The 26072-nt window shown below is 45.3% G+C and overlaps 1 protein-coding gene across 1 annotated transcript in view; it reads right to left on the reverse strand.

Annotated features, from left to right (window-relative positions):
* The window catches only part of LOC132768518 (netrin-1), a 165820-nt gene extending 143065 nt beyond the window's left edge, over nucleotides 1-22755 (reverse strand). Inside the window, exon 1 of the mRNA XM_067463823.1 lies at nucleotides 22684-22755. The gene's annotated coding sequence lies outside the window, so the exon portion shown is untranslated. The remainder of the gene's footprint in view (nucleotides 1-22683) is intronic.
* Nucleotides 22756-26072: the final 3317 nt, after the last annotated feature.

Raw genomic sequence — 26072 nt, forward strand, 5'->3', positions numbered from 1 at the left:
GGCCACATCAGGCTCAGGGCTGCTTTCAAAGGGATGGAGACTCCGCCTCTGCTGGTTTTTAACAGAGGTTGGACGGTTATCTGTCGGGAGGGCTTTGATGGTGTGTCCCTGTCTGGCAGAAGGGAGTGGAGCTGGGTGGCCCTTAGGGTCTCTTCCACCTCGAAGATTCTGTAGAAATGCCCGAAGGAATCCCGAAATGGGAGGGCGAGCACTGCTTAGCCCCATCGCCTTGGCACTGTCAATGTAAGCAAGGGAGCTGTTGTGAAAGTCCCGGCTGGGCTTCCGTGAGACCTGCCCACCCAAAAGCATGCCCACGGCGCTTCAACCAGAGGCACCCTCCGTTCAAGTCTTTCCCCTTCCACCCAGGGGTCTCTGCCCACCTTCCCCTCCCTCCTGGGTCGCAGGAGGAAAAAAGGAGGGGCCCCGGGGGCCGCATGGGAGGCGGGGCTTCGGAGCCATGAGGTGGGGCCTCCCGGGTCCTGGGGGAAGAGGCCAAGAGGAGGAGCAGCCAGGGAGGGAAGGCGCACAGAGGAGAACAGGGAGAAAGGAAAGCACACACACAAGGGTCTGCTACACGCTCCCCACGCGTGGATATCTCCCCAAGTCCCGAATCCGCAGGTCCTCTGTTCTCAATCTGACGCATCTGAATGCAGTTCCACTCTAGTGTCACCTCTGTGGCTCCGTGCTATGGGGTGCTGGGAATGGCCTTTTGGTGAGGCACCAGCCCTGTTTGGCAGAGAAGCAAACCAAAGCCCACGCGCAGGGGCGGGCTTGAAAAGCCTTTCTGGTCGGGCCCTGCTTCCTGCGCTTGGAGCAAGACCCCAGGCAGACTTCTGGCCGCGGCGAGAAAGCTCCTTTTCAGCACTTCCGCTCTCCCAAGGCAGCCGAGCCCCTCCCGGCCAAAACTCTTGCTTTTCCTCTCCCCCCCCCCCCCCCGCGCGCTCTCTCAGGTTGCAGTTTAGGCATCAGCAAGGGGCTTCTCTCGACCCTCTTGATTCTGCAGAAACCACCCAAACTGGCAACCCTCGCCACACAATTGCCTCCCTTTCCTAGACGGTTAGGCAAAAGAAATGGAAGGAGAGCAGGCAGCGAAGGAGCTCAGCTGACAATTGGGACCCTTTCGGGCTACCGAGTTGCCTCTAATATCCGACAGGCACCAGATGCCACCTGTTTTTGGAAGCTAAGCGGGGATGTTGGACCACGAAGGAACACCCGGTGCTATAGGCTATATTTCTGGCAAAACCACCTCTGCGTCTTCCTTGGCTAAGAAAACCCTACGGAATTCATGGAGTCACCATAACCTGTCGACAGGCGTCTTGAAGGCCAAGGGTTGCATGAAGGGCTTCGCTCAATTCAATGATACCAGCCAGGCTTTGAAGCTGCAAAGACATCCAGTGCTAATCAAGGTGGCCAATTGCAACATTCACACTTGCCTCAAGCAGACAATTCCACAGGACATCCCACAGATATATAAACCTCACTTGCCTAGTTTCCAACAGACCTCACGACCTCAGGAGAGAATGCTTCTGGAACATGGCCAGACAGACTGGAAACCCCACAGCAACCCAGATACCAATCCCCCTCTCCGCCCTTCCATGCTACACAGTTAAAGCACCCGGACTCTCGGGGCTGGATAATGAAAAGACCTCTCTGGATTCCGATGCATTCCTTTAGTGTCAAAGCCCGGATTCCCATAGGATGCAGACACTATTGTTTATAATATGAGTAAACTGAATCATCAACCCGAGTTCAACGAGTCATGGCGAATTCCCATGTTGTGAGGGCGGACTCTCTAGAGAAGAAAGACTCTCTAGCCTGCCCTAAGCTTTCCTCGAGCTCGATTTGGAAGCATACAACGTTGTAGACAAAGCACATGCATGTGAGCAGCAGATGTATGCATATCTATCTTGAGATTGCTTGTTCAGTTATGAATCCTATAGGGTTTTCTTAGGCAGCAGATGCCTCTTCCGATTGCCTGTTCACGTATGAATCCCATTGGGTTTTCTTAGTCAAGGAAGACTCAGAGTTGGGTTTGCCAGGTCCTTCCTCTCTCACCCAAGCCCCACCAAGGCTGACCCTGCTTAGCTTCCAAGCCCAGACTGATCGGGATCATTTTAGGGTATTGAGGCCTCCTAGCAGATGTGTGCCTGGCTTACATCTGCTCTGGGGACCAGTGAAAAATCGTAGTTTGGATGTTGGATTGTGGCTTTGGGTTCAACCATGGAGAGCCACGGGGCAAGTCACACTCTCTCGGCCTCAGAAGCAAACAAGGGGAAACTCTCTCTGAATGAATCTTGCTAAGAGGACCCCGTGGTCGCCAGAAATCGAAAACGATTCGAAAGCAAACAACAACGATGGCTTGGAAAGAATTCTCCAGGGCCCAAAACGGGGACAGTCGGTGTCATTTTGCCTGCAGAGCTAGGGCAACAACGAGCCCTGAGTGCATCTACCCCAGGCATGGGCAACTTCGGCCCTCCAGGTGTTTTGGACTTCAACTCTCACCATTCCTAACAGAGTTGAAGTCCAAAACACCCGGAGGACCGAAGTTTGCCCATGCCTGATCTACACTGTCGAATGGATGCGGCTAGGCACTACTTGGACTGCCCTGGTGGCTCAGTACTATGGAATCCTGGGATTTGTAGTTGGGTGAGGCACCGGTTCTCTTTGGCACGGATAACAACAACAACAACAACAACAACAGGGACTAGAGGCGGCTAACATGAGGCCAAGTTCTTATAAAAAATACAATACAACACAGTAAAATACAAAAACAAAATGCATCAGAAAATAAATTACTACAACAAAATGAAATAATAAAGCAAATTCACACAATATAAAATCAAATAGGATGGGCAGGCCAAATAGACAAGATAAAATGATAAAACCCTGGGTGAGGTAGGAATAGGAAATATGTAAATGAGGGGCCTAGAAAAAGAAACATTGGGGTAAGGCTTTCAGTTTAGAATGGGGGAAAGTGCGTCATAGGGGCAACACTATAGATGGGGCAACACAAATGGCATGGATGGTCACTCTCCAAAGGCAAATGGCTACAAAAAACCTTGTCAAAGGACAACTCCCATGATTCCATTTCATGGAGCCACCGCAGTTCAAGTGGTGTCAAACTGCTTTCATTCGACGGTGTAACCATACCCGCTCCCTTGCATTTTAGGCCCCTTCTACACCGCCAAGACCATCATCCTCGGCTACGAGGGCTCGCCTAAGTACACCGCAAAATAATCCAGATTATCAAAACAGATAATGGGGTTGTTGTAGGTTTTCCGGGCTATATGGCCATATCCTAGAAGTATTCTCTTTCGACGTTTCGCCTGCATCTATAGTAAGCATCCTCAGAGGTTGAGCCTGACTTTAAAACTGCCTTTCCACAATATGCGATCATGCCCTTGTGAGACACGGAATCCAGTTTCCTGATTCCTTAATATACCGTAATCATTTCCTTGACAACGAAAAGGCTTCAAAATCCGTTCAGCGTTCGCCTGGAAGGTGAGTCCGCAAAAGGATCATGTGGATCCTTTCCAGAGAAAGTCGTTGGGAGCGCAAACTTGGAAGCAGAAGCTGTTTTCTCGGAGAGCAACGTCCCTTTGGCACGGCTCTGAGGAAGGAGACTTAGGGAAGTTTACCCTCTCAGCCAGTCTCAAAGGTGCTCCCAGGATCCCGCTGCATACTAACGACGAGGCCTCATCACACTAGAGAATGAATCCACTTTCAATCCGGTTTCTCCCTCCTGCAGAATTCTGGGGTTTGTAGTTTACGGAGGATCTTGTAACAGCCTCACTAAACTACAAACCCCAGAATTCTACAAGAGGCATAAACCGGATTGAAAATGGATTTAAGAAGTGTCCTATTTAGCCACAGGCAGCCCAAGAAACCTCCTTTCAACGCTATGGACGTGGTCTCCTTTTCCACAGGATTGGGATCTCTCCTCTCCCCATCCTTTCCCTCGTTTCATCAACATGTAAAAGGGTTTTCACTGGTGGTTTAAAAAATATTGTTGTTGCAGTTGTTTTTTTTAAGTTGCTTTTCTTGAGATCCCGATCACGACTCGTTTTACATTACCAAGACGGTCTTCCAAGTTGCGGTGTCCAGAATCCAAATGTTTATCTAGGTAGAGATTCAGAGACAAGTTGTTTCTAATTTCTATTGGTGTCGACACGAATTATTTCACCGCAGGAGCGACTTGAGAAACTCCAAGTCGCTTTTGGTGTGAGAGAATTGGCCGTCTGCAAGAGGACGCCTGGATGTTTTGCTGTTTTACCATCCTTGTGGGAGGCTTCTCTCATGTCCCTGCACGGGGAGCTAGAGCTGACAGAGGGAGCTCATCCGCGCTCTCATCGGATACGAACCTGCGACCTTTTGGTAATAACTACAGATTACTGAAATGGAAACAGACCCACCGGGTCTTCGCAGGATTCTTCGCCAATGGAGGAAACGATTTTGATGGAGGTCCCGTTCTTCAAGAAGACCCACTTACAAAAGGAACTACAGTTACCTTCCTCACCCTACGCAAATCCTCTTCCTCCTTTTATTTATTCCGCAGCCCTCTACATATATTGATCTTACCTTGGAAATGTTATCCAGGATTTTAAAAACAGGGATCTCCAACCCTCACCACAACGTGCTTGCCTTTCGGGGAGTCACTTTACTTCTTTACAAAAGTAGGATACATATTTAATTGAGCATTTGGTCCAAGACTCCCAAGTAGTATGACATTTGCTCTGGTTTTGAACCTGCCTTCTCCTAGACTCCACTTCTCCCAACACAGAGATAAACCCGAAAAGCACTGCAGGCTAACTCAGCCAGAGAAGTCAGCCATAGCAGAGCACTTGACGAACCCACCTGGACTCAGCATATTATTTGAGAACACAGAAATGGTGGACCACTCTCACAACCACCATGTCAGACCACACAGAGAAGCCACTGAAATCCAAAAATGAACAAAATCTGGCTACCAGTATTTTAAAGAAGCTCTAATGTCAGGACAGTAAATAAAGAGCAACTCTCAAAAGTCAGGGAAATTCCTGACATCAAACAATTAGGGCCAGCTAACACCTCCCAACAAAGGATTCCCCCAGGCAGGAAGCAACCAAGCTTTGAAACTGCAAGGCCATTACATGCTAATTAAGGTGGCCATTTGCAACATTCACACTTGCTCCAAACAGACAAAGAGTTCTTTTTAAACAGAGGCTGGATGGCCAGGGGTGCTTTGAATGCAATATTCCTGCTTCTTGGCAGGGGGTTGGACTGGATGGCCCATGAAGTCTCTTCCAACTATGATTCTATGATTCTCCCACAACAGATATATAAACCCCACTTCCCTAGTTTCCAACGGAACTCACAACCTCTGAGGATGTCTGCCATAGATATGAGCCATAGGTATGAAAGAATGCTTCTGGAACATGGCTATACAGCCCAGAAAACTCATAGCAACCCTCTATTTCAGGATATCAAGGCAGAAACCTCCACATGATGTGCTTTGAACTGGGTTATCTGATTCCACACTCAGAAAATGTGGGATTTTCTCCCTTGATAACCTGGGATATAGGGCTGTGTGGAAGGGCCCCTTTTGATTCCGGCCATGAAAGCCTTCGACAACACACAGATAAACTCTTTTCTAGAATATTTCCCACAATTTCCCCACTCAGGCTTCCGTTCAGATTTCTTTCCTGTTTTCTTTTCCTCTCCCTTTTTCTCTCACCATGGATCTTCCATCGTTTCTGCAGAAATTGTTAAGGCTGAATTCTTCTGCATTTAGTAAAACCCAGTCAATTCTATCCAATGTATTATTTCTGAACAGTTTCATGGGCAAACACACAGAATCCGTTTGTGGCATCCACACTGTACAATCAATGCAGTTGGACAGCACTTTAAGTTGTAAAACTCAAACTCCAATGATCCCATAACATTGAGTAATGGCAGTTAAAGTGGTGTCCAACTGCATTCATTCTACAATGTAGATGTGCCCACACCAACAAAAAGAGTGATTGATTTCATCCTCCCACCTTTGAGATCAACTGAGGTCCTGCATTCACTTGGGAACCTTTCTGGGACATCTCCCATCCCTCAGCATCACCACAGTTACTTTTCTTGTATCTCCCTTAAGAATTTAAGTACTGTAGTGCCATTATGTGCCTTCCAGGGTTTTCTTGGCAGATTTATTCAGAACAGGTTTTCTATTGCCTTCTGAGTATGAAGGAGGTGAGTTGCTCAAGGTCAGACTGAGCAGGGATTTAAGCATTGGCCAGTAGTTTGACTCACAGAGCCCTTCCACACAGCCCTATATCCCAGAATACCAAGGCAGAAAATCCCACAATATCTGCTTTGAACTGGGTTATCTTAGTCCACACTTAGATAATGTGTGGTTTTCTGCCTCGATAATCTGGGATATAGGGCTGTGTGGAAGGGCCCCCTTTGATTCCGGCCATGAAAGCCTTTGACAACACAGCAGGGTTTGAACACTTGCTCAACCATGAAAACTACTGGGTGACCTTGGGCAAGTCATATTCCCTCAAACTCAAGGAAAGCAGTTTCAACCCTCCTCCAAACAAATCTCCTCCCTCCCCCACACACCCAATAGATTTGCCTTAAGGTGTAAGTCAGAAAAGACTAGGGGCCCTTCCACACAGCCCTATATCCCAGAATATCAAGGCTGAAAATCCCACATTATTTGAGTGTGGCCTCAGATAACCCAATTCAAAGCAGATATTGTGGAATTTTCCGCCTTGATATTCTGGGATATAGGGCTTTGTGGAAGGGCCTTAACTGCCATGAAAGTAACATCTGAGATAACATGTAGGCTTGTGACTCATTACCTGGTGAAGTCACCAGTGATGCTTTGAAAGCTTGTATAGTAAATTTTGGAGTTTTTAGTTGGCCCAATAAAGTTATTACTGTTATGTGGATCTTGGATCTTGTGTTTTTCTGCATAGCATTTCACTGTTATCCACCAGGACAAATGCAATATTTCTGTTCTGAATCCAGCTGTGCTTGGGATAGAGCACCTCTGGACAATGTCCAGGTGTCCAGAAGATGACAGATTAAATTTTGGTAGTCTCGGTGATACTTGGATTCCAGTGGAAAATGGCTGCATGACTACAATGAAAGAGATACCTTGTTTTCAGGCCTCTGTACATCCTCCCACATTAAACTTTGGATCTCAATACTGGAGGGATGGGAAACCAGATGTTGCTGGATTACAACTCCCATTTTCCCTGGCCATTGCCTTTACTGGCTAGAGTCAGTGGGAGCTCCAAGAACTTTCAAAGAATCACCTTCTGTCCCCGTTCCCCCCCCCCCCCCACACACACACCTACAATTTAGTTTATTTTATCTTCCAGCCCATTAAATCTGAATTGTGGAAGATTTCTGTCAAAGCCCCTTAGCTCTGCCTTTCTGCTCCCCAAAGTGGCATTACATTTCTTCTCGTCACCCAAGTATTTCCATGCAGGAAGCACTCAACAGCTATTTACTAGACCACAGTTTCTCACTCCCTGGTCAGTAATTATGTAACAATTTGAACCAGATGGAGGCACATCTTAGAAAGATAGCAGGGTAATAGAATAGCAACTAGACAGTGTAAAAATCTGCAACAAGACTTGTAGCACCTCAAAGACCAGAAGCTTATTCTGGCATAAGGCAGAATGCAGTAGTCTAGGTCTGGGAATCCAAGAACAGGGTTTCTTTGAAAGCTCTGCCTTTGCCTTTGAACATTAGAATTTCTGCTGCCCAGGGCTGATGGTGTCATTCTTAGTCCCACTTATGGAAAAACCCATTTCCAAATCAAATGAGGCAGTTACTATTGCATGAAGGACACAATGAAATATGTTAATTTTTAATTGTTTGCTCCATCTTCATTACAAGGCTCTGGAGAAACATAGAAGTGAGAGATTTAAATGGAAACACAAGGAACTGAAGAACTGGGCAAGAACTGAGTCACTCAGCCAGGCTGTTGGGTTTCATCTCTGGACTGCACAAGTTTTTGTGTCATTAAGTTTATAGTCCTCAATGAGTAACAGGTAGACTAGAGACAGGGCTAAGCTAAGGGATTCCTTCCCCCACATTCATTTGCATGTTTCACAAAAGGGCTTTGTCTTTCCTCTTTACTGCTAGCCACTGTCTCCTTCCTTTTGATGAATTAGTAATGGAATTTCTGTGAGGGAACTTCCTTTTAAGTTTAAACTACCCTGGGTTGACCATGTGGTCTCCACTATTTTAGGAACTTCTGCTTTTCTTTCTCCCTGAGAGGATGCACATTTTGCCCCTTTCTCTAGGCAAAATGTAGCTGCATGGACTTTTTACCTTTTCCCTTCTTTAGAAGAGAGGGTTTAGTAAGCTAGTTAGCTCCAAGACCTTTTCTATCAAGAATGTATTTCTTTTTTACTTCAATAAATATTTTTGAACCTAAAGTTCTGACTCTGCAATCCTCAGCTGTCCTAAGGAATAAAAGGCTATCCCTTCTCGCCACATCTAAGTTTCTGATGGATAAGGAGTTTACTCCTGATACTCTCTTATATTTTGGTGGAATTGCCCCAACTGAGGGTTATTTTTTAGCCAAACAACTCATATTCCCCAACACAGGCTAACTTGAATTCAGACCCCATTTTTATAATGAATTCACCATATGGTTTTAAGATGGATTAGGGAACTTTCTTCCTCTTTCCAACATTCTGAACTTCTGCTCTCAGAATCCTTTGCCATTGGCCGTGCTGTGTGAGACTTCTGGGAATTATAGTCCAAAACATCTGGAAACCTTTTCCAATCCTTGCCTCAGCTGGATCCTTTTAGAGTGTGTTTTTAGACAACATTTGGCATTCTGTATCCACAGATCCATGGAGTCCACCATCCACGATTTGAAAATATCCCCCAGCCCAAAAAAAATAATAAAAAATCTCCAAAGCAAACTTTTATTATGTCATTTTATATAAGGGGCACCATTTTACTATGGTATTGTATATAATAGAACTCGAGCATCCATGGATTTGGAAATCCATGGAGGGGTGGGGAGTGACCTGGAACCAATGTACAATGGAAATCAAGGGCCTACTCTATACATAGTTATTTCTAAAGCAGCACACTCCTAAATCTGTCTGCTTGGAAGTTATTCTCAATGCCTATTGGATTGCAACCTCAAGGACTTTGTGAGAATTATTCCATAGAGAAGTTTTGCTCCCTCTTCTTTATCCAGAATAGGTATTCCACGATGGTCTCTTTACCTAAATGGACAGCATTAGGTTCTCGATTTGTTCAAACAAACTGGAAATTGCCTGCAGGAGATAAGATTGCCTATGACAGACAGGGCCTTCTTGGTGGTAGCCACCCATCTGTGGAATCCACTCCCCAGTGAAATAGAGGTGACTCCATCTCTCCTCTCCTTCAGGAAAAAAATTCAAGTCTTGGCTCTGGGACCAAGCATTTCGGCAGCTGGCTGAGCAACAACTGTAATGACTCGTGAGAATTGTCAATGAAGAGACCTTGGACTGGAACTTGAATATGATTTGGATTTGCGGACCCAGACTTGGTTGTGTTAATATTTTAAGAGCCATTATTGTTAATACTGTTGTTGACCTGTTTATGTTACTTGCTGTGCTGCAATTCTTCTTTGTCAGCATCTAATGATTGCCAAATGTAAGCTGCCCTGAGTCCCCCTTCAGGGATTGTGAAGGAAGAGATACAAACACTCTAAATAAATAAATAAATAAATCTCTGCACTTGGAGCAATATGTAAAAGAAAAACTCGGGCTTGTGGGACAGTTAAGGTCTGACACACAGATGGCCACCTCCATTTATATTCTAGTGGTGTTGGAACAACATGAGAAACAAATGCACAGTCCTCTCCAACTCTCAGTGCTATCCTAGACATGTTTACTTAAAAGTAAATCCCATTAATTTCAATGAGGCTTAGTCCAGGTAAGTGTGTATAGAATCGCCTGTCTCACTGTGATTTGTGAAAGAATGTCATTGTAAGAGTTTTCAAACTGAGAATACTGAAAAAGAAAAGACTGGTTCTTTATACGCCAAAGATTCCTGAGAAACTGAGAAACGTTCAAAGCAATTTGTAGAGAATCAGCTTTACGGGAAACTTGTGTTTTCCAAGCACCTATTTCAGCCAACAAATTGTGGTGCCAGGGCAAAGAGGTGGTCATACAAAACTGTATCTTGCCTAGGTGCCAGGGTATTTAGCCTGAGATGGGCCTACTCATACAGGATTTAAAGCAAGATGGGGATTCATTTCTTTAATTATGCCCTGAGCCTGTCAACACTACTTGCGATGAGTGAGACAGTGGGGAAGTGGTGGATCAAGGCTGGGAGTTGGAGGCCTCTTCTTTTTCTTTCTGTCTGCCTGTTTACATGGGGGGTGGGTGGGAAGGGAATAATGGTTTTTCTTTTCTCCTCCCACCCTTCACAGCAGAAGGGGGTCTCACTTTCAGGCCATCTGGATAGTCCCCTTTCAGCATCTTGGCTGCAGCTATGAGATGAATCCAGCTGACCTCTAGAGAGGTTTACTTAAGGATGAAACAATGTTTGTCTTGTCCAAACAGCTTGAATTTTCCCCCTGCTGGCTCAGCAGCCTTGCAGTCAATGGATACAAGACCCATTGATGGCTTGCCATATTTTACCATTTTCAAAGGAAAGGAGAAAAATAGTTGTTGCCTGAGTTGTTGTGATGGCAGAGTACACAGAAGTGAAGGTGAGATTTGCACTGAGCGGAGAGAAGGGAGCCAAGGGGCTACATAAACACTTGGCCCATCAGTTAGGGACTCAATGCTGGGAAAAGGGAACAGACTCACTACCCGCTAGCTATGTCTTTGGGATACTTTTGACATAGTTTGAGTTACTGCCTGAGTGATTCACGTCCTGCTCTTAAATGTACAGATGGAAACAGATTGCACTGAAATCAAAAAGGACTACTTTCAAGTAATAACCATGCCTTAGATAAATAAATGATGGAAGTAAAAAAGACAGGAGAGACTTTGGGGAAAATATTGCAAAACTGTCCAACATGTCGCCCTCTCTCGTGAAAAGATAACCCAAACAACCAACCAGTTGTGCACTCTTCACTCCAAATTCTCAGTTAACTATTTTCTAGTCTAGTCTAATCAGCACAAAAAAAGTTTTTGAAAATAAATACATACTATACCAAGGGGTATTCTCAAACTTTTTCAGCCACAAAGCCCTTTTTAAAGCAAAAGTTTCTCATGGAGCTCCAAGAAATGTTTATTTGTATTATATTATTATATTATATTATATTATATTATATTATATTATATTATATTATATTATATTATATTATCCAGTGGTGCAGTGGGTTAAAGTGCTGAGCTGCTAAACTTGTTGACCGAAAGGTCTCAGGTTCGAATCCGGGGATGGGCGTGAGCTTCCACTATTAGCCCCAGCTTCTGTCAAGCTAGCAATTCAAAAACATGCAAATGTGAGTAGATCAATAGGTACCACTCTGGTGGGAAGTTAATGGCACTCCTTGCAGTCATGGTGGCCACATGACCTTGGAGGCATCTACAGACAACACTGACTCTTTGGTTGAGAAATGGAGATGAGCATCAACCCCAGAGTTGGACATGACTGGACTTAATGTCAAGGGAAAACCTTTACCTTTACCTATGATATGATATTATATGTATATATATATATTAGGAATGGGCCAGGCCAGTGGCAGATAGACGGAGAATGTTTGTGTGAACTAATTCACACAGAGCAACAAAAACAAAACAAAAAAAGGAAAGAAAGAAAGAAAGAATATCCCAATATTTAAAATGAAAAACAATTTTAACCAACATAAACTTTACAGTATTTCAGTGAAAGACCCCAGGGGGCCATCCAGTCCAAACCCCCTTCTGGCATGCAGGAAAAGCACAATCAAAGCATGCTGCTGTTGCTGTTTTTGGCAGCTCAAAACTTTAATTTCTCTGCATTTCTCAGGAGGAGGAAAGAGGAGGGGGTGGGAAATAGCATGGCATGGCAGAGCCTTTCTCTATCACCCGCAGAGCCCCAAGAGCTCCCCGGAGCACAGTTTGAGAACCGTACACAAAACAAAGAAGGTGTTATCTTCAAAGAATCATTCCCAGAAGCATAGTTTTGTTGATCCATTGCAAACAAACAAACAAACAAACAAAACACGGGGAGCTATGCAATGCTTTATGGATTTAATACATTACTGTTTAAGCATTTTCTGTACTTCCGCTCACTTGCATCCAGTGAAGTAGGCAGCAGGCCACAAAAACTTATGCTGTAACATGTATGTTCATCTTTGTGGTGATATCTGATGCTTTGTTTTGTCAAACTGGTTAAACAACTTCAAGGTTATTTGGGGGGGGGGGGGGCAGGAGGCGAGGGATAGAATTTTGAAGACTACCACTTTTCTTAATAGTTAATGTTATGGTCCAAAGGCAACAAACCTCTTAAGGGGCATGAAATACCATGGATACATGAATGTAGTATATGGATACATGAATGCAGAAACATGCATGTGGTAGAGAGAGAAGAGGGATGTATAATTACATCTCTAGAGCCATGTTTTTAAACAACTGATATCAAGGCAGAAGATGCAGACATTGAATCAAGACAAGCATGTGACTCTCCCTGGTGTTTTGGTTACATCTGGAGCATCGTCCTCTTCCATGCACCTTCTCCAACTCTTTGCTGCAGAGCAGTCATTCTCAAACTTTGTTCATCCAGATATTCTGGACTTCAATTACTAGAAGCTACAACTAATTTAGCCTTTAGACTAGAAATTCAAGACAGCTGGAGACCCAAAGGCCCAGAACAATTGCTGTATTGGAGGATGCAAACCTAAAGTTTTTCAAATAGCTATGAGATAAAATTGTAGGGAAAATGTTGCAGTTTGATAGCAAGGGCCAGGTCCCAATCTTGGCTGGATTGTCGATTTTACCTGGTGGCTTTAGGCAAGGAAGTCACTAGCTATCAGTTTAAGACATCTGATTAAGCTAGGGAGGAAAATTACTGCTTTGAATAATTTGAAGGAAGGGAAAGTTATCAGTGGGAATTAGATATAACTACTACATCTACCAGCTTAGCTTCCCAGTCAAGAAAGAAGCAAAGAAAAACAATCTCAGGACAATTTTAATATTGTTGTTGACAGAAGGCAATTGATAGCAAAAGCAAAAACTTTTCTTATCTTCTTTCCCTTCATTTTTTAGTTTCATAAATCTTCCTCCATTTTTATATACTTCCAAAACTGTGTATAATGCAATATACAGTGAGAAACTGTCCACATTTAATGTTTATGACATTTGATACTATGCATACGGATGGGAAATGCTACTCAGATGCTGAGAAGAAGAGAAAATCTTAGGGCATGGGGTGTGCCCATATTGTTTTCCTACTTAATAATGTGCCTCATTATGCTTATTCTGGAATAATTTATTGGGCAATTTATAACCAGTAAAACCAGTGATGTAATGGGAAAAGGGGATACGTTTCTTCCTTTCCTTTGCTGCAAAATCTCAGGCTTTTCAATAAACAAGAAACTGCCACAAAAACCAACAAATGATTCATGGTTAAGCCCTTTGTAGATTTATCACTCCACTTCATCAGAGACAGGATTTCGAGATTTTCCATGAGCAATGAAGCTAATGAAACCAGTTTGTGGTCTTCACTCTGATGCACATTTACGTCAAAATGTGGTACTGAAACTATGCACTTAAAAGGTATTATATCTTTATGACACACATGTTCTTGCTTCTTAGCGGGGGGTTGGACTGGATAGCCCATAAGGTCTTTTCCAACTCTAGGGGTCCTTCCACACAGCCCTATATCCCAGAATATCAAGGCAGAAAATCCCACATGATCTGAGTGAGGACTCAGATAACCCAGTTCAAAGCAGATATTGTGGGATTTTCTGCCTTGTTCTTTTGGGATACAGGGCTATGTGGAAGGGCCCTATGTTTCTTTGATTCTATGTCTATCATACTCACTCATACGTCACTATTTTGGGTGAATGCTTAGTTAAAATGCCTTATGTATTACATACATTGTCCAAATACAGAAAAATCAAGACCTAAACCCAGATTTTGGCATTTATTTTGGGAAGAATGCTCCAAATGTCGCAACAGTGTGTGCTTCTTCAAATTGAATAGAACTTTTTACCCAGATTACTCAGTAGAGATAAATTCATACAAAATGTAACTCATGAAATCTTGAGTCAATGCTAACTCTCTAACACCATGCAAAACCAAGGATGTGTAGAGTGAAAACTCAGATCTACTAAGAGATGGCCATCCAATTTTCAGTGGACCATTCACAATCTGCCAATTATTAGCAATTTTTTGTGTGATTTCAAGTTATTTTCGACACACAGCAACCTTAACGTGACAACATTTTCTTGACAAGACATGTTTGCCTTTGCGTTACTTTGAAGTTTGCCTTACTTTGCCTTGCCCCAAATCATCCAGTTTCCATGGCCAAGGGAGGGTTTGACCCCTGGTCTCCCAGAGTTCCTGACCACTATTCAGACTACTGCACCATGATGGTTCTCCTAGTGTCCCAGATGTGTTGACCTGCAAATCTCATCCTCCCTTATCATTGGTTATACTGGCTAGAACTAATGGGAGTTTCAGTTAAAAAAAAACCAACAACAACTAGTTTCTCAACACTTTTAATTTTTGCATTGAGTGAACTTAGGTTTTATCCTGATTTTATTAAGAAAGCATGCGTACACTAACTTACATACTAACTGTACAACTACTTTTAAGAGTTTGTACTTATGCTTTCCTGGTTTTTACATTTAACACACATCACTTCATCTCAGGGAGTCTAGTAAAAAAAAATAGTAAAAGTTTTCATGTAAAGGAGGGGACTGATTCTTTGATATCACTTTCACTTTAGCAGAGTAATAGTTTTGTTTTGCTCTTCGTGCAGGTGGAGCAGAACTGGAAATTGTTACATTATCTCAGGTTTTGTGAGACTATCATTGTATTATTCGTGTGCTAGCAGAAGTACCTGCTTTGCTGTCTCCCACCTCCCCCCCCCCCCCCCACACCCCATCTTTCCTGCAAAATTTTGAGGCCCTGCAGAGACAAAGAGTAGGTGGACATGCTTATGCGTTTCATGGAGAATGGATCTGCTTGACTTGCCTCCTTTTGTTACTCCAGGGCTGGAAAGACTGTGCATTTACTGGCTAAAAGGTGTCTACAGACCAGATAAGGTAAAGGTTTTCCCCTGACATTAAGGCCAATCGTGTCCAACTCTGTGGGTTGGTGCTCATCTCTATTTCTAAAGTGAAGAGCCAGCATTGTCTGTAGACACCTCCAGGGTCATTTGGCTGGCATGACTGCCGGAGTAGTACCTATTGATCTACTCACATTTGCATGTTTTCGAACTGCTAGGTTAGCAGAAGCTGGGGCTAACAGCAGGAGCTCCCACGGCTCCCTGGATTCGAACCTGCGACCTTTCAGTCACAGGCTATAGAAAGATTTTATTTCAATCAACAACATAGTAAGTCCTCCAGATTTGCTGGTATTTGAAGTGGAAAAATAGCAATTTTTTACTTAATAGAACACCTTTCTAGGGTTCTCAGTGTCCTCCATTGTGACTCCATAGTTAACTTCTGCTGCATAGTGACCATAGAGTCCCATTAGAGAATCTAGAGTTCCCTGAGAGAACATATTAATCAAAATTGAGAATGTAAAGGGCTGATTGTATTTTTTTAAACAACCTGTTGAATGTGCCTTTCTGCCTCCTTAGTATCTATAGCAAATCCAAGAGCCTAGTTTCACTGTGTTGCCATTAATTACAGAAGTTGTATGTTTTAGAAATATGTCACTTTCTCATTCCTTATAGTATACGATATTTCAATCCATTTGCTGGACCTTTTATACAAACTCAGCTGTGGAAATTACAAGTAAGCAGGAAGCAAAGTGAGATATTCAGGCTGCAGTCCTGGTAAAGACACCTGTGGGGAAGGCAGGCCCTTTGAACACAGAGGGACTTCTGGGTAGGCTTGGCTAGGATTGCATACCACACAGGTGCTCTAAATGCACCTGGACATTTCCTCTGTCCTGCACTTTTTAATCTCCCTTCAAAACAAGGGGCATTGCTACCCACCTGCCAGAGGTGCCAGAGTAGGGAGAGCTCACATTTCTAAGGCTTTGTTTTTTCAACAAAATTGCCTGCACTGATTTTCTAAAGGTGTGGAAGGATCAGTGTAAGTAAAACAACATGTCAAAATGTCTTCCTTGCTTCTCAAGGTCAAATCTAGTGAAATGCTTTCGATTAATACCGATTTTTTGTTTACTGTTTCTCTTCCCCTTACTTTTCAACAGCAGACATATGCCTTTTTTCTAAATATAATGGTGCATTTTGTTTTGCTTTTCCAGTTCATCTTAGTATCATGTTTGCAACTTGTAGCCATAACAACTAAAGTTTGATTTGTTGAAAAAGCAGAAGTCAGCAGCATCGCCTTTCCTTATGCTCCTTTACTGCATCTATAATAATTTAGACTTTTTATGAAGTGACTGCTTTTATGTTGTGATCTGTATCATTCTGGCAAAGTTTAAAATAATCTTTTACAAAGTCTTGCAACACGAGGAGCCACTGGTGCAATGTCTGCCTGCCCATCTCTCAATTTTTTCAGTGGGGCTTTTTTTAGTTGTAAAAAATTATTTGTTTCTGCTAGAGGCTTCATCTTACCCCATTTATTGCTGCTTGGCCATTTCCCACTTTTGATCTTTGATTTTGTGTGTTGTCGAAGGCTTTCATGGTTGGAATCACTGGGTTGCTATGAATTTTCCATGCTGTATGACCATGTTCCAGAAGCATTCTCTCCTGATGTTTCACCCACATCTATAGCAGGCATTCTCAGAGGCTGAGAGGTCTGTTGGAAACTGGGCAAGTGGGGTTTATATATCTGTAGACATTTCACCCTGGACATTTCACAGATATATTAAACTCAACTTGCCATAGATGGGGATGAAATGTTAGGAGTGAATGCTTCTGGAACATGGCCATACAGCCTGGAAAACTCACAGCAAAAAAACTTTGATCTTTTGTTTAATTGTCTTCATAGCAGCAATTTGTTTTTCTAAAGTGACTGGAGGGATATGATTTATAGCATCCCAAGTGGGTCCACAATAGTCTGTTGCAGCAAAAATTAAAAAAATTACAAAATCGTAGGGCATTTTTCAAAACTAGTTTATAAATCTATTTACAGCGGATACATCAAATACATCAAATAAATGGAAATGAGTCAGCATATGAGTAAATTGTATCGAGTCAATGAGTCAGTTCTGTTTCAGACTAATAATTGGATTTTGACCTATCAAATATATTCCAGCATAGGCTTTTGGGACCAGCAGTCCATTTCATGAAATGTTATTCTGAATTCATGAATATGTTTATGAGTATATGAGTATGTCTCTTGATTGTGTGTGGACATACTCATGTTTAGGTGAGGGAACTGTATACACTGGTGGCAGAGCAACATGAAATGAGTTGCTTTCATTAACCAAAGAGGTAGCAATGAGTTTTTTGAAGGGCTTTTACAAACAACTAGAAGTGAAGAAGTAAGGTCAGAAAATGTCTATAAGGCCTCAGGTTTAGTAATGCTGAAGAAAATCTACTTGGACATAGAAAATGCTGGAAGCACTTAATGATTTTAAGCTCCATTAAACCTTCACCCTGAACCTTGATCTGAAACATCATGATATGCAGAACACTAGTGTAAAATCCAAATGACAAAAATTGGTTTGAAATTATTGCTTTTTCTTTATGACTGTCATCGATTTTAATTTTTGTGGATAGCTTTGGAGCAGATCCTGAAAATGTTCTCCCCCGAGGCTTTCGCTAAACAAATTCATATTTTTGCTATTGTTATGTACAAGTTGGCTCTGGTTTATGAGAGACCAAAATCAACTTGATTTTCTTTTCTACACAGAGATTTGTCCTGGCCTTCCTCTGAGGATGAGAAAGGGTCATGAACTGGTAAAATCCATGACAGAGCACAGGCTTTAGCCCTGGTCTCCTGGAGTCCAGCATTCAAACTCTACATTACACTACAATATGCAGAATCAATGATATACAGCAGGCCTGTGCAACTTGGGCCTTCCAGGTGTTTTGGACTTCAACTCCCACTTAAGCGGCTGAGGGGGAAAAGGAAAGAGCCTGAGGCTGTTAGGAATGGTGGGAGTTGAAGTCCAAAACACCTGGAAGGCCCAAGTTTGCCTATGCCAAATATACAGGATATAATGAGGACAAAGCACAGAGAAGGCTTTCCTATCCTTACACTCCTGTGCCTTTCTGTAAGATAATTATAGCTGCTCACTTTCTGAAGGAGTATATTTCACAAGGCCATTGTTGTTACAGTAAGTTGTAGCAGGATCAAGTGTGTGTTAAAGAAAAACCTTATCATGTTAATTATTATGTACAGCTGGTAATGTAGGTTAGCCAGCATGTTTGGGCCACACCGGGTGAGGTATAACTGTATGGATTTTAGAATACAGTTTGGAGAAGCAATATGCTGTAATGCTGTTATGCTCTAACAGTGATGCTCTTTGCTATGGTGGAATAGCTATTTACTCAAGGTTTATGTTTTGCTCTCTCGTTTGAATGAAGATGAAGAAACTGTGTAAGTTTTGTTGCACTGTTTGATTTTGTATGCAACATTGCAAGTTTATGCCTCTGCTGATAAGAGTAAAGTTTTTTTCTGTTCCTTTTTCCTCTTGTTTGTGTGTCTTTTGCATGGGACTTGGCTAAAATATGCTTTGCACAACAATTGTCCCCTACCCTGTTTTGGACTGGAGTTCCCTCCTTGGTGGGTCTGATGGGAGCAACTCAATTGTCTCTATCTATCCAGTAAGCCAGGGGTCCTCGATTTTTTTAAATAGAGGGCCAGGTCACAGTCCCTCAAATTGTTGGACGGCTGGATTATAATTTGGAAAAAAATGAAAGAATTCCTATGGACACTGCATATACCTTATTTTTAGTGCAAAAAACCCCCCCCACTTAAAACAATACAATAATTAAAATGAAGAACAATTTTAATAAATATAGAATTATTAGTATTTCAATGGAAAGTGTGGGCCTGCTTCTGGCTGATGAGATAGGATTGTTGTTGTGTACTTTCAAGTCATTTCAGACTTAAATTGACCCTGAGCGAGGGCCGGGTAAATGACCTTGGAGGGCCGTATCTGGCCCTCGGGCCTTAATTTGAGGACCCCTGCAGTAAGCAATTGCGGTCCCTTTTTGGTGGGGACCACTGCATTAGTGATATTATCAACTTGTTCCTGGAACAAAGCTTTATATATCCATCAATTTTTTGTAAACCTCAATTTTTTAAACTTCACTTCCCTTTTGATTTCAAAGATCTACCAGAATCGGAATGGGCTAGAATTTGCCCCCACTCCCAAACTCAACAGACCTCACAACCTCTGAGGATGCCCGCTATAGATGCAGGCGAAACGTCAGGAGCGAATGCTTCTGGAATATGGCCATACAGCCCGGAAAACTCACAACAACCCAGCTATTCCGGCCATGAAAGCCTTGACAATACATCAGACCTTATCTTTAGGTAAAACACGTAGAGACTTTTGCTCCTCGGTGCAGCGAATGGATGCCTCCAATCCTTAACTTCAGCACAAAACACTCCTCTCAAACTTTCTCGTCAAACCCAAAACACAGCTCATCATTCCTATGAAGGCATTAACTCGTATTCAGACCTACCCGCCGGTAAGGGAGCACGAGCTCTGCGGTCATGTACACTGCCGAATTAACGCAGTTTGACATCACTTGAACTGCCAAGGCTCAACACTCTGGGATCCTGGGAGTGAGAGTTCAATGGGAGGCACCAGCACTCTCGAGCAGTGAAGACAAACACCGCCAGGATTCCGTAGCACAGGGCGGGGTAGTTCAAGCGCTGTCAAACTGCGTGAATTCTACAGTGTAGAGGCTCCCTAGGATTCGGGGATCAAGCCCCACCAAACGGGAAGCGCTCTCACCTGTTTCCCAAGACAAACGCCGCTCTCACGAGTTAGCAAAGATGGGTGTCCTCCCTCCTGGGAATCGGGTGTCAGAATCACCATTCTTGTCCCAAGAAGGATTGGTCGGAGTCGGGAAAAAGGCGGGGTGGGGCGCGGGGTGCGTCTATACTGTAGAAGGAATGCAGTTTGACACCACTTGAGCCGCCTCGGCGCAGCGCTACGAAACCACGGGAGTTGGGCCTTGGCTGCCAAAGCGTTTTGGTGCTTTATCAAACAAGGAATCCCACAATGCCATCTCCTTGGGTCATGGCGGTTGAAGTCGTGTCAAAACTGCATTAACTCTACAGTGTAGCCGTACCGGAGGCCAACTGCGCGCTGGTTGGAAGGGGAAACTGCTCGAGGCTGGCTCTACAATGCAAGATACACGACAGTTTCAGAAAGCAGATTGAACTGAACAGGAAAGCAGGCAGGAAGGCTAAGCAGTGTCAAACTGCATTCAGTCGACAGTCTTGACGCAGCCTAGGACGCCTTCCTTTCGGTGCCTGCCTCCCTCCCCCTCCCCACATTGCTTTTTGGGGGACTAGAGGCGTTGCTATTCCCCCCACTCCCGAAACAAAAGGTGCCACGGATTCGAGGGACAGGAAAAGGAGGAGGGAAGGCGCACATACAAACGCGCTCAAAAGGTGGCACAAGCTCTCTATTGTCGACTAGAGACGAAGGCCCCATCTAGTCCTTTCATTAATGCGGGAGGAGCCCCCGGTGGCGCAGTGGATTCAACCCCTGTGCCGGCAGGACTGAAGACCCATAGGTTGCAGGTTCGAATCCGGGGAGAGCGCAGATGAGCTCCCTCTATCAGCTCCAGCTCCCCATGCGGGGACATGAGAGAAGCCTCCCACAAGGATGATAAAACATAAGAAAAAACATCCGGGCGTCCCCTGGGCAATGTCCTTGCAGACGGCCAATTCTCTCACAACAGAAGTGACTTGCAGTTTCTCAAGTCGCTCCTGACACGACAAATAATAATAATAATAATAATGCGGTTCAAAACTGTTGCGGCCAGAGACCAAACTCCTCCAAATGCCTGCGAAAGAAAGCCCCGACTGCGCATCCTTCCCACCCGGGTCTCACACCGGGCCCAGGATTTCTTTTATAATCACACCTGCACAGTGAAAACACTTTCTTCAATGCCAGTTTGAAACGGAATTAAGTGCTCAGTGTAGATGGCCCCGGAAGGACTAGTTTCGATTCTTGAAATAGCTGGCCTGCCATGTCCTCGTTTTCCACATTTGGAAACCGGTTTCAGTTTGGACTGCTTTCCCGAGTTGAATCGGGTCTCCTTTCCCTCCCTTTGAGGGCCCTTCCACACAGCCCTCTATCCCAGAATAGCAAGGCAGAAAATCCCACAATATCTGCTTTGAATGTGGTTATCTGAGTCCACACTCGGTGAATGTGGGATTTTCTGCCGGAATATTCTGGGATAGAAGGCTGTTGAAGGGCCCTGAACCTCCGGACCAAGGAGGGAAGAGCAGTGAAGGCTGGGTGGTCAGTTGAACCCCTAGATTTAGGCTGGATTTACACTGCCCAGTTCAAAGCAGATAGTCTGAATCCAGAAACGGGATCATATGGCAATGTAGCTGCTTTAGTTGCAATGGGATCGATTCCCTGCTAGGAGAAACCGACAGAAAAACGGGTGTGGGCTGCCATGCCCCTGGCGGAGCTTTGGGGGGTTCCGCTTGTCCCATGGCGGGGTCCCGGATGGGTCCCTCGGTGCCTTCCTCTTTCCCTCTGGGTGGAGGGGGAGGGGGTGTGGCGAGGGGGCGGGGGCGCGCAGGGGGCGGGGGCGCGCAGTGCCCGGGCCCCATTGATTCCGAGGGAGTGACAGCTCTTTTGAGCGGGAAGCGAGAGGGCGCCTCTGTCTCCCTGAGAGCCTTTCTTCCAGATTGTGTTCAGATTAGGCGGGCGGCATGAATGGCAGCTTTCTCCCGACCGGGGGCTTGGCCCAAACGCCACATTGATTACCAAGGCCGGGATCAAGGCCACGCAGGGGGAGGAGGAGGAGGAGAGGAAGGAAAGAAGGAAGGAAAAAGAAGAGGGAAAAAGGAAAGAAGACGAGGAGGGGGAGAAAAAGGAAAAGGGGGAGGAAGGAGGAGGAGAGAAGACGAGGAAAAGGAGAAGGAAGGAGGAGAGGGAGGAGGAGGAGGAAGAAGAAGAGAAGGAAGGCGAAGAAGGGGAGGAGGAGAGAAAGAAAGAGAAAACAGAGGAGAAAGGAGGAGGAGAAGGAAGAGGAGGAGGAGGAGAAAGCAGGAAAAGAGGAGGAAAGCGGAAAAAGAAGGAAGAAGAAGAGGAAGTGGCCGAAAGAGTGAGGTGGGGGAAGGAAGACAGAGGCCCCCTTGGTGCCTTCCCGAGTGGCGGGTCTCATGCCTCTCTGCATCTTTGCACGGCTTGGATCGCTTTGTGACATGTTTTCCGCCCCAGTCGCCAGGAAGGCTTCCCGGGGAGCGGGGAAGGAGCTTTTGGGGCGAGGAAGAGCATCCAATGGCCCCCCGCGATGGTTCCAAACTCTGGCTTTCTTTTGGGTCCCGGTTGGAGGTCCTGCTCCCGGAACTTGGGCTGTGAGAAGGGGCCTGCCGCCCGGTTGCTTCTGGATGTGTGCCTCGGGGCCCCTCCCTCTCCTTTTCCCACCCAGGAAGCGGCGCCCCGACCGGCCCGAGGGAGGCCTTACCTGTAGGTTCTCCGCAGCAGCGCAGGGCCGGGAAAGGCGGCGGGGGCCCGGGGCCTCCCTCCCTCCTTCTGTCCCCCGGAAATGCTCCCAGGACCACCTTCCCCTCCTCCTCCTCCTCCTCGTCGTCGATGGAGCTCCGGGGGACGCGGCCTCCCACCTGAAGCGATGGGGCGGGGTCCTGCGGCAACTTTTCCGCCCCCCCTCCTTTTTTGTGCCCGAGGGGGATTAGTTAGGGAAAAGAGGGGAGGGAGAGATCTCACAAAGCGCCCCAGGCTCCCTTCCTTTGGATAGAGACGCGGGCCCGCAAGTGCGGTCCAACGCAAGGCCAGGGCCCGATGCCGCCTGAGGCACGGCACTCAAAGGAGACACCCCCCACCCCACTCCACCCCGACTCCAAAGGGATTCCTACCGTAGACAAGGGAAGGTCTGGGGGGCCCGTGGTGCCAGGGCGAAGCTGCCGCCCGGGGTTGCCCGCTCCGAGTCCCGGCAGGGCTGGAGGCGCCTCTTTCCCGGGCTCGCCATCTTCCCGAAGGAGGAGGAGGAGGACCTTTACCCCCCCCCCCCCCTCAAATCGGAAAGTTCTGCTCTTGAGAGAATGGGGGCCCATTCTGCACCGCCATATGATGCAGTTTCATAAAGCAGTGTAACTTTATTGAACTGGATTATATGAGTCTACACTGGCAACGAAGATCCACATAGTCAAAGCAATGGCATTCTTCGTAGTAACCTATGGATGTGAGAGCTGGACCATAAGGAAGGCTGAGCGAAGGAAGATAGGTGCTTTTGAACTGTGGTGTTGGAGGAAAATTCTGAGAGTGCTTTGGACCGCAAGAAGTCCAAGCAGTCCATACTTCAGGAAATAAAGCCCGGTTGCTCACTGGAGGGAAGGATAGTAGAGGCAAAGATGAAGTACTTTGGCCACACACATCATGAGAAGAAAGGAAAGCTTAGAGAAGACAATTATGCTTGGGGAAAATGGAAGGAAAAAAGAAGAGGGTCCGACCAAGGGCAAGATGGATGGATGGCATCCTTGAAGTGACTGGATTGACCTTGAAGGAGCTGGGGGTGGCCACCATGAGGTCACGAAGCGACAGAAACGACTGAACGAATAAACAACAATAAACATTGCCATATAATGCGGTTCCATAGTTCAATTAAACGGCATTATGAAACTACATTCAATGTCAGTGGGCCTTCCTTTCGAGAGACTCCTCGCAGTGAAGTCCGGAGTCCAAGGATCTCTCGCTTCCTCCCTTCTTTCTCCCTCCCTCCCTATCTCTCTCTCTCTCTCTCTCCCCCCCCCCCCCCCCCCACACACACAGCTCTCTGTCAGGCCTGGCAAACCACCACAAGGCTCAGCAGGAAGCCCGTCAAGGGAAGCCACCTGCCCGGCAGACCAGCTCTGGGCCTCAAGAAGCGCCAAGGCGAAGGTGAGGGTCTCCAGGCGGACCCACCTGTGAGGCTACTTCTAACTTCTATTATCTGCATTGAACTGGATTATATGGCAGTGTAGACTCATATGATCCAGTTGCTTTGATAATCTGGATTATATGGGCAAAGACAGCAGCAAGGATCGCAAATGACGCTATAAATACCCAATGACTTGGTTGTTCCATGCAACGATCAACGACAATCTCACTCCTTGGCAGGTCCACACTACCCAACTTTCCCCGATTCCTTCCTACATATGGCTCAGAACTCCCGTTTTTCTCCCACGTGGAACCCAAAAGCCGAGGGTGCATCTTCACTGTAGAAATAGCGTAGTTTGATAACATTTTTAAGCGCTTTCGAATGCTGGGGGTTGTCGGTTGGGGCGACCCCCCAGCCAGCACTCTGGAGGAGAAGGCTGAAGACCCTCTCGGGCTCCATAGTACTGAACCAGGGTAGTTCCAATGTTCATTCTACAGTGTAAGGGCGCTCCATGCAGTCATGCTGGCCACATGACCTTGGAGGTGTCTACGGCCGGTTTAGAAATGGAGATGAACACCAACCCCCAGAGTTGGACACGACTAGACTTAATGTCAAGGGGAAACCTTTACCCTTTTTACAGTGTAGAATGGAGTCTGAGTTTGTAATCCTGAAAATAGTTTCTGATCTACGGTCAAACCAAAGCTTTACAAGTATTGGCCTCCTTTACTCCACCCTCCCGCCCAGAAATGAGACTCTCTCCTCTTACTCCGTTTTTCTCTTCCTCTTTTCCCCATTTTCATATTTTTTCACTGCTTCCTACCTCTCATCTGCCATTGCTGTTGTTGTTCTGTGCCTTCAAGTTGCTCCCAAATTGTGGTTAATTTAAATTGGTGGTTTCTTTGTAAGATTTATTCAGAGGAGGGTTTTGTTTTGCCTTTCTCTTCCTCTGAGGGCCCTTCCAGACAGGTCCTATATCTCAGAATCTGATCTCAGGTTTTCTGTTTATCCCAGATTATCTGACAGTGCGGACTCATATAATTCAGTTTAAAGCAGAAAACCTGTGATCAGAGTGAAACCAGGTGAATCCAGGTTTATCCAAAAAGCTATTAAGGTACCAAACCTATTTTGGGGAGGAGTGGGTACAAGTGGCTTGAATAAATCTTTTAATGTTTGGACAAGAGCCTGAGCAGAGCCACTATTTTATTGACATGGAAGCCACCAGATGCCACTGCCTCCAGATGTGGTTAGACCACAGTCTCCAGCCTGCTCAACACGGTGGATCTGTTGGCTAGGGCTTTTCGTATTTGCAGTCAAGCAGTATCTGAAAGCCCCCTGTCCTCCCCTGCTGCCTCACTCTTAATGACTGTAGCTTGGAGACATTCCTAATTTGGACAGGTGTCAGTTAGGATCAGTTGCATCAGGTTTCCCTTGACTTGGGCAGGCAGCATCTGGCAGAAGTACTTCCAGAGGCACTCCCTTTGTGACAATTTCATTCACATCTAGAACTCTATTATTTGTTGTGTTCACATTCCCTTGGTAACTATGCCTGTCCCCTTTCTTTGGATGTCTGAACTCTCCTTACAAATGCTCACTTGAAGTTTTAAATTACTGCAGTGCTAGAAGTCTAGGGACTGAAAGACAATTAAGTTTGAGAAGGGCAGTATTCTTGTTGGGGAGAGGCAATGCCTTCAGTACCCAACACAAGGCCCACAGGCCAAATCTGGCCCACCATGTCATTTTGTGTGACCTTTCAATACCAGGGCAACCCAGGGCCCTTCCACTCAGCCCTATAACCCAGAATATCAAGGCAGAAAAACTCACAATATCTGCTTTGAACTGGGTCATCTGAGTCCACACTGCCATATATCCCAGTTCAAACCAGATAATGTGGGATTTTATTCAGCTGTGTGGAAGGGGCCATGGTTACAATTACATTATCACAATTACAAACAATCTTCTGAAAAGTGAAGACAAGCATA

This window comes from Anolis sagrei, chromosome 2 (genome assembly GCF_037176765.1).
Source record: "Anolis sagrei isolate rAnoSag1 chromosome 2, rAnoSag1.mat, whole genome shotgun sequence".
Taxonomy (NCBI): Eukaryota; Metazoa; Chordata; class Lepidosauria; order Squamata; family Dactyloidae; genus Anolis; species Anolis sagrei.